Here is an 18,613-nt window from a genome sequence, read left to right on the forward strand (position 1 = left end):
TTTGTTGCTTGTCTATCTATTTCATGCGAGTCTGCTGCATGCAGACATGGAAAATGTTATGTGACCTGAAATTTGTTTCATTTATGCGCAGCATGAGTGTGAGAAATAGTAATAGTGATAATTGCTATTGCAAATCTCATTAATATTTGTAGCACTGATGAAATGTGGTTTGAAAAAACCCTGTAACCCTAAGCATAAGCAATAAATCTTGAGTTAGATGCTGAGATGGGTTTGTGGCTGGCGTGGCACTCGTGCTGGGTTGACACTGTGGTTACAGGTCGTGAACTTAAACCCCATTTAGGTTATGTCAGTGTGTGTTTGATCTTAGAATTATAGCCTCTAAGGGATTCTTCTCAGTGCTCAAAGGTCTTGTCGGTTTAATCAGATTTTGTTGTCTAGCGAAGAATCTAAGGGAAAATTAAAAGCTTCTGCCGGTGACCTTTAAACTGTGATCAAAGACCCTAGAAAAGACAACAGACGTATATCAACACGAGTTCGCTAAATGTAAAAACGTGTCACAGACTCAAGCATATTGCAATATGATTTTCATAACCTGTGTTATTTTTCTTGTTTGCCAGTAAAAATATTTAAATATCCTTAAAGTACCCCATTATTCTTTTTTAGATATTTCCTTTCATGTAGTGTGTAATATGGCTGTTTTTGAATGCAAAAGAAGTTTTAAAGATCAAAGTGCACGATAAATATTGGTCTCAGGCAGCCAATGAAGACCATATAGGCTGGCATAATGCAAATTTGCTACATAGGTTCATGCAGGAAGTATGACTGAATTACTATCGACTTGATTCTTACTCTTAGGAGACAATAATATTGTCTACTTTGACCCTCAAACACTGTAATTGTAGCTGAGGGCTGGAAGAGTTTGGTTTGTGTTGTCGACATGTTGAGAAGACGCTGTTTTCTGCGCTGCGAAAGCAAATTCACTTTGCATGAACTTCCAAAGCATGAGGACTCGGACTCGGACTTGTATTGATACGGAAAAACCGACGCCATCGTTACTGTTTATTTAACTGTGTATACAAGCGCTGAGAAAGTGCTCCAGATGTGAAATTCAGATATGGTAATGGACTTGTACATGGGTGGTTGACGTGACGCTACATTTTTGTGTTCATGGTGACAAATATAAATAAAAATGTATAATATTTCATTAAAATATCTGTTGTTATATACAGTTTAATCTTCCAGAACTAATACATCTGTAATTAATGAGTATTTATAATTCAAATATGTAAATATTTAGTTTTAAACATGACATTTGTCCACTGGCGTGACTGTCCGGGGTAGCGTTGCTTATCTTAAAACTACTGTAATTAAATGAAAAATAAGTCTAAATACATTAAAATACTTCAATAGATGTTATAGCAGTGTTAACTTAATGAAACTAAAGGTTATAAGTCATAAGGTCCCCATTTAGAATAATTGTGACACATTACATTTTGTCCGCAAAACTGGTGTCCACCTGGTGTGACGCCATTCTGTAGATATAAAACGGGCATTAATTTGGGCACCCTATTACTGAGAGGGGCCCTTCTTCATCCAGGAAGTACAGTAGACCTCACTGGAGTACATGGACTGCACACAAGGTGAGTTCTGTTTCAAATATTTTCATAATATTGCTATTTCCGTGCACTGTTGGAAATGGGATCCATTATGCAGTCCTTTGGTGTGACATAATCTAAGTATTGATCTGAAAATTTTCATCAATTTATATTGATTGAGTATTGAAAATAATGTAAATCTTAACACTGTTAGTCAGGATTGAAGACTGTCTCTCATATAGTTAGGCCGCAAACTGGCCTTGATCTTGAAAATGTCCACTGGTGTGACAGCACTGTCCTATAGTGTGACATGAAATCAGCGTCACACTGGTGGACATGGCTGTCACACCAGTGGACGTAAACATTCTTTGTTCCTATAAAATAAACAAAATCGGACAGAAGTCACACACACACAAACCAGATATATTTGAATCAGATGGAAGAGATGTGTTTAGTTGTGTTTGTAGCTCAGAATGAGGAACTATTCTAGTCAAGTCAAGTCAAGTTTATTTATATAGCGCTTTTCACAACATAGGTTGTATCAAAGCAGCTTCACAGTAATAAATTAAAACAATACATCAATGTTTGTTTCTAGTGGAATGTCCACGTTTGGTAATGCTGATCAATGGTATCGTTGATTGATTAATTCAATTAAATATCCCCAAATGTCCCCAACTGAGCAAGCCAAAGGCAACAGTGGCAAGGAACCGAAAAACTCCATCAGGTGACCTAATGGAGAAAAAAAAAAACCTTGGGAGAACCCAGGCTCAGTCGGGGGCCAGTTCTCCTCTGGCGTTTATGAACTAGAGACCGGATTTAACTGTAAGATTAAAAATATTATATGAATGCCTGGCTGAAGAGATGCGTCTTTAATCTAGTTTTAAACTGGGAGAGCGAGTCTGAGCAACGAACAGTATCCGGAAGACTATTCCAGAGTTTTAGAGCTGAATGTGTAAATGCTCTCCCTCCTTTGGTGGATCTGGATATCCTAGGTATGACCAAATGCCTCGAATTTAGTGATCTTAAAGAGCGCGATGGATTATAGGGCGATAGAAGATCGGTTAAATAGACTGGAGCTAAGCCGTTTAGGGCTTTATAAGTCAATAGCAATACCTTGTAATTAATACGGAACTTTATAGGTAACCAATGTAGTGTGATGATAAAATCGGTGTTATATGATCATATTTTCTTGATCTAGTTAGAACTCTAGCGGCGGCATTTTGAACTAACTGTAGCTTGTTTATTGAGGATGCAGGATTCAAAGACAGCGTCACTGCATTAGAACAGCCTTATGGTCTGGTTGGTTCACGTGAGATGATTGACAGCTTTAGAAACTAATCATATCATGCTGATTTCATAGCTGACGCGAATCAGGAAGAGGAGAGTCATCGCTAGCTCAGTTAGCTGTTAAAAGCAGGAGCAAATATTGAAGCTTCCCCGGGCGCCGCCATTGATTAGCAGACCCCCACCTGCTGTTAGCATTCCATTGACTCCCATTCATTTTGGCGTCACTTTGACAGTGAATAACCTTACATCTGTGGCGTTTAAAGACTCCATTTGTACATTATTTATTTCTAAAGAAACACGAAAATGTATAAAAGGCTCCATTACCCTGTATCTTACGTCCCTTTTATCTTATGTTATGGCCCCTTGTATCTTACGTTATGGCCCCATGCAGTTTTTGTAAAAATAGGTTAACGATTGCGTCATAACCACGCGACTCTCTGTCACACAGTAGAGAGATTACCGTATGGACAGGAGGAGAAGCTCACAGGCAATCGGGGGGACATGGAGGCAAAGTGACAAAATAATTAATCAAAATACTTAGCAAAAGCTTCTCCTGCTCCTAGCTCATGGACACCTCCTACTCACACTCTCCGTCTCTGCAAGTTTCGGAAGGGAATGATTCAGATTTCTCTGGGCACAACTACTAGAAGACAGACAGGTAGTTCACGTCACATCTACGCCGTCAAGCTCAGTGTGAGTCTGCGCAGTACGCTCGACCATCAGGAAGTTAGTGCTTCTAATTGACTTCACTTGTCTCCGTTGAATCCAATGGGGTCGCTGTGTCCAGTTTATATACTGTCTATGGTTTTAAGCTCTTGAGATCGCACATTTCAATGGGATATGAATAGAAATGTTATGGGGAGGGACTGGGCGGTACCGCCAAAAAATTGCATACTTTTACATACGTGTAATTATCTTAAAAACTGTTAATGATAGAGAGGTGCGGTCTTGTTTGCCGTATTTCTCAGATTCCGCTGAAAACAGTGGTATCCAGTTTGTATATACACTTCCTTGTTGCATCATACCACTGCGTAAAAAGGCCAATGAAATCGATGTTTGTTATGCAGATAACCACGCGCAACGTTTCTTCTTCTTTCTTCTGACTTTATTGTACAAAACACATTTGAACTTGAAGTTGTAACTTTATTTTAATGATTTATTTTAATTATTTGAACAAGAAATAATAAATGTGACTTTGTACAAAACAGGGGCATACCCATACTTTTTGTTGTCCAATGGTGTGACGAAATGTCCTGTGGTGTGATAAACTGAATTATAAGTGGAAAAGGCATTTGAATGCACAAATTTATGTAAAAGGTGTTGAATAGTATAATAATGATATCATCACTATGCACATATAAGGATGGAAAGCAGCTTCATTAGGTTTTATACTAATTATAATGAATATAATCCAGACGTTTGGATAAAGTCCCTATGTGTACATCTTATAGTGGGATAATAACATGATTGTGAATTTTTATTGGTTACTTTTGATGTGGGAATGTAATTAGGAGAAATTGATAAGGATTGTGCATATTTGTCTTATCTGTTACACAATCTCTGAATTAAATATTAACATAAAAAATGTTGTCACACCGGTGGACAATATTTGGGACTACCACACAAAAAAGTGAATAAAATGCTAAATAAATAAGGAATTAGAAAGGGACACATTCAGTTTTGAGTTATTCACATATTAAGCAATATAATTATAAGACATTTGACATACATTTTTGAAATAATGTTTTTTTCACTTTGGATTTGAGTTCACGTCAACCACCCACATGCACTGTGAGCAGTAGACCAATCACAACACAGACTGGGCCATCTGACCAATCAGAGCAGAGTTGGCTCTCGGAAAGGAGTTTAGAGAGACTGGATCCTTTATCGAACCGTTTCTGACACTGTGAGAAAAGAAGTGGTGCTGCAATGTATATTATGAGACAAATTAAAGTGTTTTATGACTTTGGATACAAGTAAACTGACTGTTGGAGGAAATCTCCAAAACAAAATTAGGAACCTTTAAAATAGCATAATAGGTGCACTTTAAAACAAGTTAAATTGCATTCACTTTTAGCTTATAAGACATGATTTCGGAGAATATTTTGCACTTTCCATGGATACAGTACAGTTTGGTGTCCCATGGCCATGACTTAAAGAGTCTTCGAGGCACAAATGTTTTTGTTGTGAGATCTACAGTGAGAGAACTACATTAGATATGCTAGATAAATTTGTCTGGTGGTGAAAAAAAAAACCCGCCTATTAATTTATACTGAAGAAAGGGTCATATCAAGAAACCCAGATTATCATAAAGACTTGAAGGTGGATTCGTTTGGATCTAGACAGAAAGAAACCGCCAAAAACCCACATAGAAAACACCTTTTTTAGGTTTTTAGGTGTTTTTTTCCTACTAGTTTATATGAGTTCAGCATATGAGTACATTCAGGGAAATCAATATCTGTGTTGTGATTTGCGAATTGTTCCCCCACTGGGTATCGTTTAATAATGATGTCAGAGGGGCGATACCAAAAGAAGGCACAAAAAACACCCATTATTATAACCTCAAATATGCTGTATTGAAACAAGTTCATACTTATGTCTGAGACAGGGGCTTCCAAACTTTCCCAGATATGATGGAAGCACTGAAGTCATTGTCGGCAAACAGCCAAATGCAACTGTAATAGAACTGCAATGAAAAGAAATATGCGATCATTGCATATAGTTAGGCCCTGCACCTTATATAATGCATTCGTCTTCATAGCAACCCTTTTGTTTTGTGTATAGTGTGCACTCATTTTGTTTGACCTTGAGCGTTTTTGAGAAATCACAGCATAAAATATGTCTAATTGCTTCCTTAAGAGGTGCCATTTGATACTGGACTCCCCCTATGGTTGCATATCCTTACATGTAAACACGTAATTTCCTCTCGGTGGCGGGAGGCACTCGTCCATGGAACAGTAGGTGTCAGATTCATGAGAAACCTGCTTCATTTGTTTTTCTAAAATGTTGTTTTCACATTTCAGAGCAGCTGTTACATTTTTTGTCGTTACACTAATGGATCTGGGAACATTACATGTCTTTGTCTTAATTCAGCGGATGATATTACTACGAGGTGCTCCAAGGAAAATATTACTAAAATTTATGTTCACGTGACCATTCACCAACACTGGGCATGCGCGTGCCGGTGTAAACCTAGAGACTTTCAAACATCAAAATGTCATTTAATAATATGCATTTGTGTCAAAATGACATATAAACATCTTTTCCTATTCTAGTTCGCCAGGAACTACGTGTCGCATGAAAAATAGGCGTCGGTTCTATTTTTAGCATGCACGCGTTTTCGCGCGAGCCGCGCCTGAGACGCGGCAGTTTCTTACTGTAAGAAACTGTTCCAGCGGGTGGAGTTTACTGGTACTGAATATTACCTGTGTATACTCCATGACTGATGACACCCAATCATAGAGCCGAGCGCGAGCTTCTGCGTCATCGTTTCTTAAGTCCTCTGTTTTGATCCGTCTTCACTAAAACGCCCTCCGGAGATTCAAAACGAAAAACGGGTCGGAAGGGGGTTTCTAAACTTCTCCGTTTTGGGTCTCCGTTTTTGCCGTTTTAGTGTGGACGGGAGGTGCAAACGTAGCCGTTTTTAAACGAAAACGCAGTAGTGTGGACGGGGCCTAAATCTTACACTGCATGTTGCACTGTCTGATTTCCCTTCATCAAAGCTCTGAAATGTACTTTAGATTAAAGTTTTTCAGATATTGCCTTTCATGCAGTGTGAAATATAGATGTTTGTGAATGGAGAAGTTCTACAAAGGTCAAAGTGCACAACAAATTAAGTTATTGTCTCCTAAAAGAAAGAATTTCAGAAATTGCAGTCTCACTTTCTGTTACAATCAAACGTATTGTAACAATAACAAATATGCATAATGCCAGCCTATATGGTCTTCATTGGCTGCCTGCGAACAATGTCTACTTTGACCTGCCTCCAGATACTCTAGTTGTAGCTGAGGCCTGGAAGAGTTTGGTTCGTGTTGTCGACATGTCGCACAGGAACTAATACGGAAAAAGCAGACGCCGTTGTCACTGTTTGTATAACTGTGTATTCAGATATGGTAATAGAACTGCAATGAAAAGAAATATGCGATCATTGCATATAGTTAGGCCCTGCACCTTATATAATGCATTTGTCTTCATAGCAACCCTTGTTTTGTGTATAGTGTGCACTCATTTTGTTTGGATTCAGATATGGTAATGGTATTTCACTTCTGACACGCGCTGTAAGCGGTAGACCAATCACAACAGACTGGGCCATCTGACCAATCAGAGCAGAGTTGGCTCTCAGAGAGGTGGAAGGGTGGTCCAAAACAAAATTAGGAAACCTTAAAATAGCATAATAGGGGCACTTTAAAAAAAATCATCAAAGCATCAAATCAGCATTTGTTGTCATAGCTAAACATGACGAGTGAGTTTGAATATGCCGAATAAAGAGTGAAATTTGAACGCTTAAAGCGGACACAGAAGATATTCAGTGAACAATGACTTCAGTTAAGTTTTTTTGTTTCTCACACAAAGTGATCAAATAGGTTCAGACGACTTAGTTGCTTGATGCTTAGTTAGCATAGACTACTTTTAAATTGCTTTTGTGGTGTCCTATTTGCAGCTTGATAGTGGTGGTCAGTGAACTGTTGTTGTCACCATGAAATGCGACGGCTAGGCTTACAACATCGCCTTGTACAATGAAAGAACCGCAGTCTGCATGTGCCAGATCTCTTTCTAGCTGACTCAGCGGTTTTGTTTAGCAGTAAGCATTTTAATCGGAAACGGCTCCAAGAAAAAAAAGACTGTAATGATGACACATTTATTGCTGCTCTTCTATTCTCACTGTAGCGCTTGTCAGTTTCACCACGTAGCGTGATTTTAAAATTCCTGCACAGGATACGAAACCATAATTCCTTCGCTTCACACAGTTAACCTTTAATCAAACAGGATATTTACAAGTGGTTTTCATTGAAACTACCGCCCACATGTGATGCTCAGATAGGAAAGGCATGTTTTGAGAAGCTACAAGCTTTTCAACATGGCCCTCTATGACTGCACCTTCACAAAACTCTTCACGTTTTGCACAATGACAGACAGGAAGCACTCAAGATATCAAAACAGATGTTGAGGCAGAGCTGTGGAGTAATGATGCAAACTTCATACACGAGGACCTTTTGTTAATACCAGGGAATTTCCTCACAGCTGCTAGAGAGGGACTTTCTTCACAGATTAGTGAAAGAAAAACAAGACACTCACCTCACTTTGCTCTACAGGCCTTTTCCCAAATGGAGTATGTTTAGCATTAAATTGAAATGTTTTGACGGAAATTTTCCTCATTTTCAGGGTTTCTCGGATCTCGTTCTCTGAGCTTGGAAGGGCAGGAAATTTTGATTATAACCTAACCTGCACATAGATGTCTTTCCAAAGCTTTTCTCACTTTTACACCAGACCCTGATCCATAAAATGTAATTATCTTAGCCCAAAACACATCTGACATCCATGGAACTCCCTTAAAGGAACACTCCACCGTTTTTTGAAATAGGACTTATTCACTTTCTTTCCTACATTTAGGTGTGCAAATGCATTTTTGTCTCAGTGCATGCATTGTTTTAGTTTGACAGGGTCGGCGCTAGCTTAGCTTAGCATAATGAATGGAATCCTTTGTTGCCAGCTAGCATGTCCTGAGTAAAAGTGATATAAAAAAAACAACAACACCTAATTACTTCTTGTGGCCTGCGTATTCACAACAAGTACAAATAGCGATGCAGATTAACACTAGGCGATTTCCTAGGCAGATATTGACTTATATATTAAGGACTATATTAGAGGGAAGCACAGGCGAAGCACTGCTACTTGGGCGTGATATCTCTGCGCCCAAGTAGCAGTGATTTGCCTGTGCTTCCCCCTAATATAGTCCCAAGTCAATATCTGCCTAGGAAATCGCCTAGTGTTAATCTGCATCGCTATTTGTACTCGTTGTGAATACGCAGGCCACAAGAAGTAATTAGGTGGTTTTTTTTTTTTATATCACTTTTACTCAGGACATGCTAGCTGGCAACAACGGATTCCATTCATTATGCTAAGCTAAGCTAGCGCCGACCCTGTCAAACTAAAACAATGCATGCACTGAGACAAAAATGCATTTGCCCACCTATCTAAATGTAGGAAAGAAGGTGAATAAGCCCTATTTCAAAAAACGGCGGAGTGTTCCTTTAAAGGTGGCTCAGATTCAGTCATGTTTTTTTATTCTACCACCAGATATGGCGATAAGACTTTGTGTTTAGTTATTTAAGACCAATGGCTCTTAAAGGCATAGGTCAGCCAAAAACTAAAAATTCAACAGTTGAAAAATTCTGTGAGGGTTTAATGTCCATTTAGTCCAAGTTAGAAACATTTTTAAAAACTAAAACTTCAGTCTGTTCCTTACAGTGCACTAGGACAGATGTCAGAAATGTATTTTTACTGTTGGTGAAGGTGACAGTTTTTGATAGAAGGTGATAGTTCCCCAGGTATGTAAAACCTTTAGAATTGTCAGGGTTATGTTCAATTCTGTTTAGTTTCACTGTGTTTGGTTTCGTTTTCAGTCAGTAACATGTTTCCGTTTTGCCTGTGTTCTGTTTTCCTAGTTAGTTTCCTTGGTTATTAATTTACGCTCCTGTTCTGCTTTCCGTTGATTACTCTCTGTATTTAAGCCCTCATTTCATTCAGTTCATTGTTCCATGTCGTTTCAGTTCTATGCATTTTTAAGTGTTTTGTTTGCTGGACTCTATCGTCGAGCGTGCTACAGACCCATATCGTTACAAGAATATTACGAATCTTAAAATCAGGAGATGGATGGATTTTTTTTCTTTACTTTTTATTGTGATCATTTTTAAAGCATTAAAGTCTGTTTTCCCCTTAGAGAAAAAGAAAGAAGAAGAATAGACACAGAACTCCCTGTGAACTGAGAACCAGTTATCCTGATTCACATATCAAGTCAGCAGGTTGTGGGAAGTGATATGCGTGTATATGGAAGGGAGAGAGGGATGGCTGCCAGGAGGAATCCGAGAACAATAGTTGCTGAAATGTAAGACATCCTCTTCTGTAAAAAAGACCACACCTCTGGTGGGAAAGATGCTCAGGTCAGCAGCGCTCACTCACATTTACCAGTCAAACCAGTCAGGATCCAGTGTGTCCTTGGATAAAAATACTTAAGTCACAGAGGTTGTGGAACACGTCAACGGATGTCCTCACGCAAACCAGAGATCTTGGGAGTTGCTTCCACTTTGTGAAAAAGGCTCTGATAACAAAATACAAGGCAATTAACTTCCATCTGGTGTTTTGTTGTGATTTATTGCATAGCACTTCCTGTTGTTCTGGAAGTAATCGTTCTTGACGCATGGCCCCAAATTGATCTCATATGACTCTTTTCATTGACAATTTAGGGGTTCTCATTCATTGCACTTATTCAAAGGCATTATGGGCATATAGTGTCATATATTTCTCTGCCTTACTATGTACCACATCACCCATGTTTAAGAGTAGTTAGTTATAAAAAGTGGCTTGTCATATTAAAGGGATAGTTCTGTTATCATTTACTCACCATCATATGACATCCTGTCTTCAGATGAACACAAAAGGAGGCAAGCGGAATATTCAAAGTTCCAGAAAGGACTAAAAAGCATAATAAAGTAATCCATATGATCAGTGTATTTTATGGTAAGTCTTCTGAAGCAATACTATAGTTGAGGATCAGATGAAATTTAAGTTTTAAAATATATCAGAAAATGTACTTCAAGGGCAAGAAAATACATTCCCAAATCCAAAATAGATGATGAAGATTTATTTAAAATTGTTTCCAAAATACATTGTGAAATATTAGTAAATAAAAAGTAATTGAAAAATTATTTATGCATATCCATTTTAAAATAATATATTAGCAATATGTTTTGCCATTTATATGTGTGTGTGTGTGTGTGTTGCCTAAGTTAACATCTCCTTTTTTGCTTTAGAACAGAATGAAAATATGGGTTTGAAACATGGCAGTAAACAAATGACAGTAATACATTTTCAGGTGAACTGTTCCTTGATCTTGATCTTTCACTTTTTGGTAAATCATTCCAAAACTTACACCAAGTGGATGAAGCATGGATAGCTTAGTGGTTAAAAATGTGGGTTGGTGACCCAAAGGTTGTAGGTTCAAACTCCAAAAGCAGTAATTCATTAGCTGCCACTGTTGTGCCCTTGAGCAAAGTAGGCTACTTCATTTTGGGTCGCTCCAGATGGATGTAGTAAAAATGAACTGTATATACTGAAAACTTAAGTAACCACAATATGCAATATCAGTGTGGCAACACTCTTACATGATGTTTTATTTCTATTCAATCGCACCATTGTAGTTGCTCCACTTAACTGCACACCATCGATTTCCCCTAGACTTCCTTTCCCGAGTGATGATGTCAGCAGACCTCCCTGGCTGCCTCATTGTTTATCAGTGGTGGAAATCTTATGCTGCCCATTGGCGATGGTCAAACAAAGGACAGGGTCTGTTTATTTTCCTTCCAGCCAGCCTCTCCACATCATCTCAAGAAGCATGGAAGGCACTCGCCCGCTGGGATAGTCGAGAGTGATGCCTTGTCTCTCGGCGGCCATATGTGGAAAAGGCATTTCAAGCATTTGATAGATGAATAGTTGGCTGTAATAATTTTTCATAAATCCATTTCTGCACAAAACTAACAGTAAATTATCAATGCTCTGTCTGGACAAACCAGAAGTGTCCATAAAATGGTGTCTTATTTCCGTTTACAGTGTGTGCGCATGCAACAAATCGTTGGCTGTGCATAGTGTCAGATTCATTGCTATTGTCAGATTCATGATGAATGGAAGGTTTTGCCCACTGAAGCCTTAATCAAAAGCAGCTTTGCCCACAAGTGGCTATGAAAGCAGAAGTAGTTTTATGAGTGTCTTTGTCTAAAGGGATAGTCCACCCAAAATACTATGGAAGTCAATGGGAACTCGGAAACTGTTTGGTTACCAATACTCTTCAAGATATCTTCACTTAAGAAAGTCATACAGGTTTAGAACAACATGAGGGAGAGTAAATGACAGAGTTTTAATTTTTGGGTGAATGATCCCTTTAAGGATGCCTACACTCTAAAGAAAGCTCTGACACAGTGTTTGACATAATTCGTAATATGTTTGCAGAAAGAGAAAGAAAATCTTTCTCACTGTGATCTGAAATCTCAAGTAAAGTTTAAACTGAATTGACTATGAATTGACTATTTCCCAATAGGCTTTTGTTCCTTTTGGTCACAGCTTATGCATTTTTTTTTCAACCCAGCTCTCATCACATCAATTGTATAAGTGGTGTAATGTTATACCTGAGATGTTAAGGCCTTCACCAGAAACGGGCTGGAGAGTCACATCTGGAGAATAACTCTCTACAGCAGACACTGGATTTGCACTCTGGTCTAGTGTGGAGTGTGCGTCTGAGGCACTGCTCTGTCAAAGCTATAGGAAAAAAAACAAGACTCAGACGTCAAGAGATCTATTTTGACAACAGCAGCCGGTATCAACTCCCTGTCTGTGTTTGACATACTGCAAAGGACTTAATATAACCACCCATTCCATCATTCCATAAGGCAAACATTTTTTTCTGCCCAGAAATATTCTTAAATACATTTTAACATATTTTTAAGACATATTTAGCATATATACAGTACCAGTCAAAAGTTTGGAAACATTACTATTTTTAATGTTTTTGAAAGAAGTCTCGTATGCTCATCAAGCCTGCAGTGAAGAAAAAAAAAAAAAAAGAGTAATATTATGAAATATTATTACAATTTAAAATAATGGTTCTCTTTTTTAATATATTTTAAAATGTAATTTATTTTTGTGATGCAAAGCTGAATTTTCATCAGCAAGTACTCCAGTCTTTGGTGTCTTATGATCCTTCAGAAATCATTCTAATATGATGATTTGATACTCAGTTATTATCAATGATGGAAACAGTTGTGCTGTTTAATATATTTTTTTGGAATACTTTTTTCAGGATTCATTGATGAGTAAAACGTTAACAGCATTTATTCATAAAAACAGCATTTATTCAAAATAAAAACATTTCTAACAATATAAATCGTTACCATCACCTTTTATCAATTTAACGCATCCTTGTTGAATTATAGTACTAATTTCTTAAAAAAAAAAATAGTTATTGTTCCCAAACTTTTGAACGGTAGTGTATATTGTTACAAAAGATTTCTATTCTAAATAAATACAGTTCTTTTTAACTTTTTATTCATCAAATAATCCTGAAAAAAGTATCTCAGGTTATAAAAAAAATATTAAGCAGCACAACTGTTTCCAACATTGATCATAAATCAGCATATTAGAATGATTTCTGAAGGATCATAAGACACCAAAGACTGGAGTACTTGCTGATGAAAATTCAGCTTTGCATCACAAAAATAAATTACATTTTAAAGTATATTAAAAAAGAGAACAATTATTTTAAATTGTAATAATATTTCACAATATTACTGTTTTTTTTTTTGTTTTTTTTTTACTGCAGGCTTGATGAGCATAAGAGACTTCTTTCAAAAACATTAAAAATAGTAACGTTTCCAAACTTTTGACTGGTACTGTATATAAATAAATAAATAAATATATATATATACAGTATATATATATATATATATATACAGTATATATATATATATATATATATATACAGTATATATATATATATATATATATATATATATATATATATATATATATATAAATAACACAAACTTTTATGTTAGATGCGATTAATCACAATCAATCGATTTGACGGCCCTAATATATACAGTATATATATATATATGACCATCAAATGCCAAAATGTATTACAAAATGTACTTAAAGAGGCAATACATTTTGAAATTAGCTGTGTTCAGTTCTCTGTGTTCCTGGTTCTTGCGTCTATTTATTTCCTGTCTTCCAGTTGCCTTATGCTGCATCCGAAATAGTTTTCATTTGGTTTAAAACTTACTTCACGACAGTTAAAAAGAACATTCTATATAGTATGAATGTGTGTAGTACGTGACCTATGGTGTCCGTTGCCTCGCTTCACCTCCATTCACAAATCCTCTCCCGTGGCCTCATGGGATAGTAAATCGTCCATCGAATGTGCACTTCAGAATCTTGCCGGAATTAGTAGGTCATCTTATACTTTCCAGTACTAATGAATACTATGAATTTGGATATACTACTCGGATCATGTACTGATTTTCGCCTTCTATGGAAGTATAACTGGCACCATCTAGTTTGAAGGCAGTACTTAACATTTTTTCCTGATTTCTTACATTTTTAAAAAAGAAATATATACGTATGTATGCCTGAATGGTTCAATCTAGGCTAGGGGCTCATAGTAGCAATGATTTCCTTGGAGGAAAATAAAAAGAAATGTTTTCCTTTAGTTTGACTGTGTAAAGAGTAAAGCCATCGCTCATAGTGGTCCCTGGTGAGAACTGCCTATTTATCCAGCGGAGATGAAGCACATGGATACAGAAGCAGAGAGAGAGAGAGAGAGAGAGAGAGACAGTGCAAGGGTCAAAGAGTTCATTTACAGGGAAAAACACACAGTATTAACCCCTTCTGAGATCATGTAAAGAAACAGGAGGTGGGCATTGTGGGTAGGAGAGTTGTATGGGTGGAGAAGAGGGCGAATGGAGGCAGTATAGGGTTTAAATTTCCTCACCAGAAAAGGAGATTAACACTGGCGGAGTCTCGCTGTCAATGCAGAGAGAAAAGAAAGAGTTCCCCACTTTTGGCTGAACTTTATTCCATTGTGCGGTTTCAGATTTTCCCAGAGCATATTTCCACCAGGGATATGGACAGACAGGGCAGTCCGAGAATTTGTAGTACTAAAATGTTTTATGTATAATGGATGTTTGCCGTTAAAGTTAATGCTTTCTATTTGAATACATTTTAAAATGTTATTTATTCCTGTGATGTAAAGTTGAATTTTCAGCATCATTACTCCAGACTTCAGTGTCACATGATCCTTCAGAAATCACTCTAATATTTTGATTTGATGCTCAAATAACATTTCTTATTTTTTTAATTAATGTTAAAAACAGTTGTGCTGCTTAATATTTCTATGGAGACGGTGATACTTTTTTTCAGGATTCTTTTGATGAATAAAGTTTAAAAGAACAACATTTATTTTAGATATAATTAACTAATCTTACTGACCCCAAACTTTTTAAATGTATGTATATGTTTATGTAATCCATAATGGTCATAGAACTACTTCTAGTCACAATTAAAATGTTTTATGGCCTTGACAAAATGAGATCATGTAGTGACAGTTTGCATACAACTCAGCGAATCTTCTATCGTTATATTTTTTGTGTAATGTTTTATATTGCGATTTATTTCACTTCCACTACAGTTTCACAATGTACTGTACAGCATCCCCATAGAAAATAGAGAAATTGAGCTTACATGAATAGATAATATATTGTATTTATGAGCAGATTAATTTTATGGCTAAAGATTTCAAATCTGTCTAAAGTTATTTACTGCTCAGTTGTTCCTTTTCGTCAGCACTTATGAACACTTCTTTTAACTTCCATAATAAGTAGTGTACTGGACATCTGGAGGATGATCTGCCTCTTGGTGTGAGATGGTGTCTTTCAAGTTTTATACACATCCGTGTAAAGCTTACATCAGAGTGTGAAGTGTTATGAGTGTTTCCGTCTGCATTGGTTTACAAACGGCAAACTGCGCTATGACAGTCAAAACACTATGAAGCTCTTTTTGCTAATATTTAGTGAAGCTGCCCAATTTAGACCGTCACTGTATAGAAAAGGTCTGTTTACATGTTGTACAGGGACAAATTGTTGGACTTGTTGTCTTGAAATTCAACATGTGGACAAAATAGTACAAAATGAGTACATAAGCAGTCTTCAGCATCACACGATCATGCAGAAACAATTCTAAAATGGTGATTTGCTGTTCAAAAAACATTTCTTTATTATCATCATGTGACATTTTTTGTGGGAACTGTGATACATTTGTTTCAGGATTCTTCGATGAACAGAACATTCAAAAGAACAGAATTGGTTTAAAATAGAATTATAAATGTCTTTGCAGTCACTTTTGATCAATTTAATGCATCCATGTTGAATAAAGGTATACATTTTTTTTAAGAAAAGTTTTAATGGTAGTGTATGCATATGTGCAAATTTTATAGTGTTAGATTTGCTAGAAGTTTAAAAATGAATCAAGACTATATCAGAAATGCACAATATATCATATATAAGAAAAATATGCTGCTGTATAAAATGTTCAGCCAAAAAACTAATGCAGCATAACATATCCATTTCATTGAGAATAAGCAATCCCAAAATGCATTGCAACAAGCTCAGTGAAAGAATTTTTGAGTTAAATAACTGAAAAAATGTTATATGCTGAGGTCATTAGCTTAGCAACACACTAACATCCGACAGGAGCAAAGCTATAGTGTTTTAACTAATTTCCAATCTGTAATTATAACTGTTGTATAATGTCCTTCATTATATAAACATACTTATATACTGTATGCATAAATATCACATACTTTAAGACAAACTACAGAAGCGCTACATCATCTTATAGAGATGCTTTGAGATGCTAATCATTCTTAACTAGTGTCAACATGCAGCGTTGGAATCAGAAATGTTTGGTTAAAGCAGAGTGAGGAGTGGGAAGCTTGTGCTAAGTGGGAATCTCCACATCCGGGTTCCACAACAGCCAGCTGATGTTATTGGTTTGCAGCTGCTCTGTCTGGAGAGGCACTAAAGTAGCTATAAACATGGACTAAAAGAGCTTAAAGAGGACAGCAGTTAAGCTGGGTTTATTGAGGTTGTAAGACAGACCCCTCATGTCCATTAGCAACAGTATAAGTGACTCTAACAAAGACCATGGGATGTACATTTCCAGTAATGGAGGTGTATTTCCTTCATGGGTGGAAGTCACTTAAGTTTTGTATGACAAACTCAGTTTTTAAAGTTTATTCAACTATTTAACATGAAAAAAGTTGAGAAAAGTTGAGATAACTCAAACGCGTAAGTTGAGAAAACTCAAAAATGTCCTGCAGCTGGTTGCCTTAAACTTTTAAGTTTTCTCAACTTTGTTTGATTACCAACATTCTTCAAAATATCTTCTTTTGTGTTCAACAGAAACTCATACAGGTTTGAGAAGTGAGTAAGTGATGACAAAATGTTCATTTTTGGGTGAACTATCCCTTTAAGTCAAGCCTCAGTAAACAACATGCTAGAATTTTATAGACAGTTCATGATGTTTATATTTTTCCCCCTTTGTTTGAATTTTCGTTTATAACGTATAACGTAGCATTTTAGATGCTTATCAATTTAAAAATGTTGTGGTATGGTGGTATTTTTAAAGGTATCTTTAAAATCCTATCAGTCAGAATCCCGAATATAAAATAAAATGCTAGCATTTTAGAAACCTATCATGATATTTCTAGTTGTTTTGTCTCACTTTTGAGTGAAAATGTTAATGTATACACAGTGGCATTTAGTTGAAACACCCAAACTCGTATTTTTTCACAAGCTTTGAAGAATGTATGGGTTTTCCCTGTGGCTGAGTGTTGTTTGCCAATGGGTATGAGTATACTTGCATATTTCCGTTGATATTTAAACACAAGCGCTGGTGTGTATGTCAGTGTTATGATCTGAACCGTGTGGGGAACGTAGCCAAGGATATTGTGGGGAGGAAGAGAGCTGAAAATGACAAAAACACTGGTAGAGGCAAACCAACATAGAGTCAAAACAGCTGAGAGGATGGTGTGGCTGATTGAGATGGGATTGTCTGAACCACAGATTGACGGCAATAGTTTATATCATCCGTCGACCGATCAGAACTGGCCTTTTTTTGGAATGATTAACGCGAGTCTCAGACCTCGTGGTCATCCCGCGCTGTGAGATTTGTAAGGTCACTTCCTTTAGCAAAGCCAGAGGAGTCACTGTCTGACCAAACGCCGCCATAAATTATCGGCTCCTGCGCGTGTGTGTGCGGTAAAAGTGCATAACCTTGGGAAAAGTGGCTGATGTCATGGAGTGCAATCTTGAAATGCTCAGCAGTTATGTGAATTTACTGCCAGTTGACTCGTCTAAACATGTTTCTAATAAACCGCGACCTGCCACAATTGCCGTCGTAAAATCTGTCAGGTCACTTTGCCTCTCTTTCGAATGTGAAGTTTAGCGGTCCTCTATAAAACTTGTAGTGGTCATGTCAGTCTCTTGTCCATTAGTAACCATAAAGAAACCTGAGAGTAAAGGAATTGCATGAATGGCACTTTTTTTTGTTACCATGATAAATGATTTTATAAATGAAAAAGGTAAAACTGGAGACTCACACCCGCAAGCTGAACAAAATGATGGTTTTAGTAGTTCTCATACAAACATAATTCACAGGTTTTTGATTAATGGTTTTAATCATTAATTCTTTGGTTACCTTATGGAGTTTAGTGTTCAGTTACTTACACTTACTATTTAAAAGTTTAGGGTCAGTAAGATCAGACCAAGGCTGTATTAATGCATACAGTAAAAACAGTCATATTGTGTGAAATATTATTACATTTTAAAAGACCTAGAGGTTATTTATTGTTGTGATGGCAAAGCTGAATTGTCTTCAGTGTTACATGGTCCTGAATTCTAATATAATCATTCTAATATGCTGATTTGCTGCTCAAGAAACAT

Source organism: Scardinius erythrophthalmus (genome assembly GCF_964197995.2).
Source record: "Scardinius erythrophthalmus genome assembly, chromosome: 19".
In the NCBI taxonomy this organism is placed as follows: Eukaryota; Metazoa; Chordata; class Actinopteri; order Cypriniformes; family Leuciscidae; genus Scardinius; species Scardinius erythrophthalmus.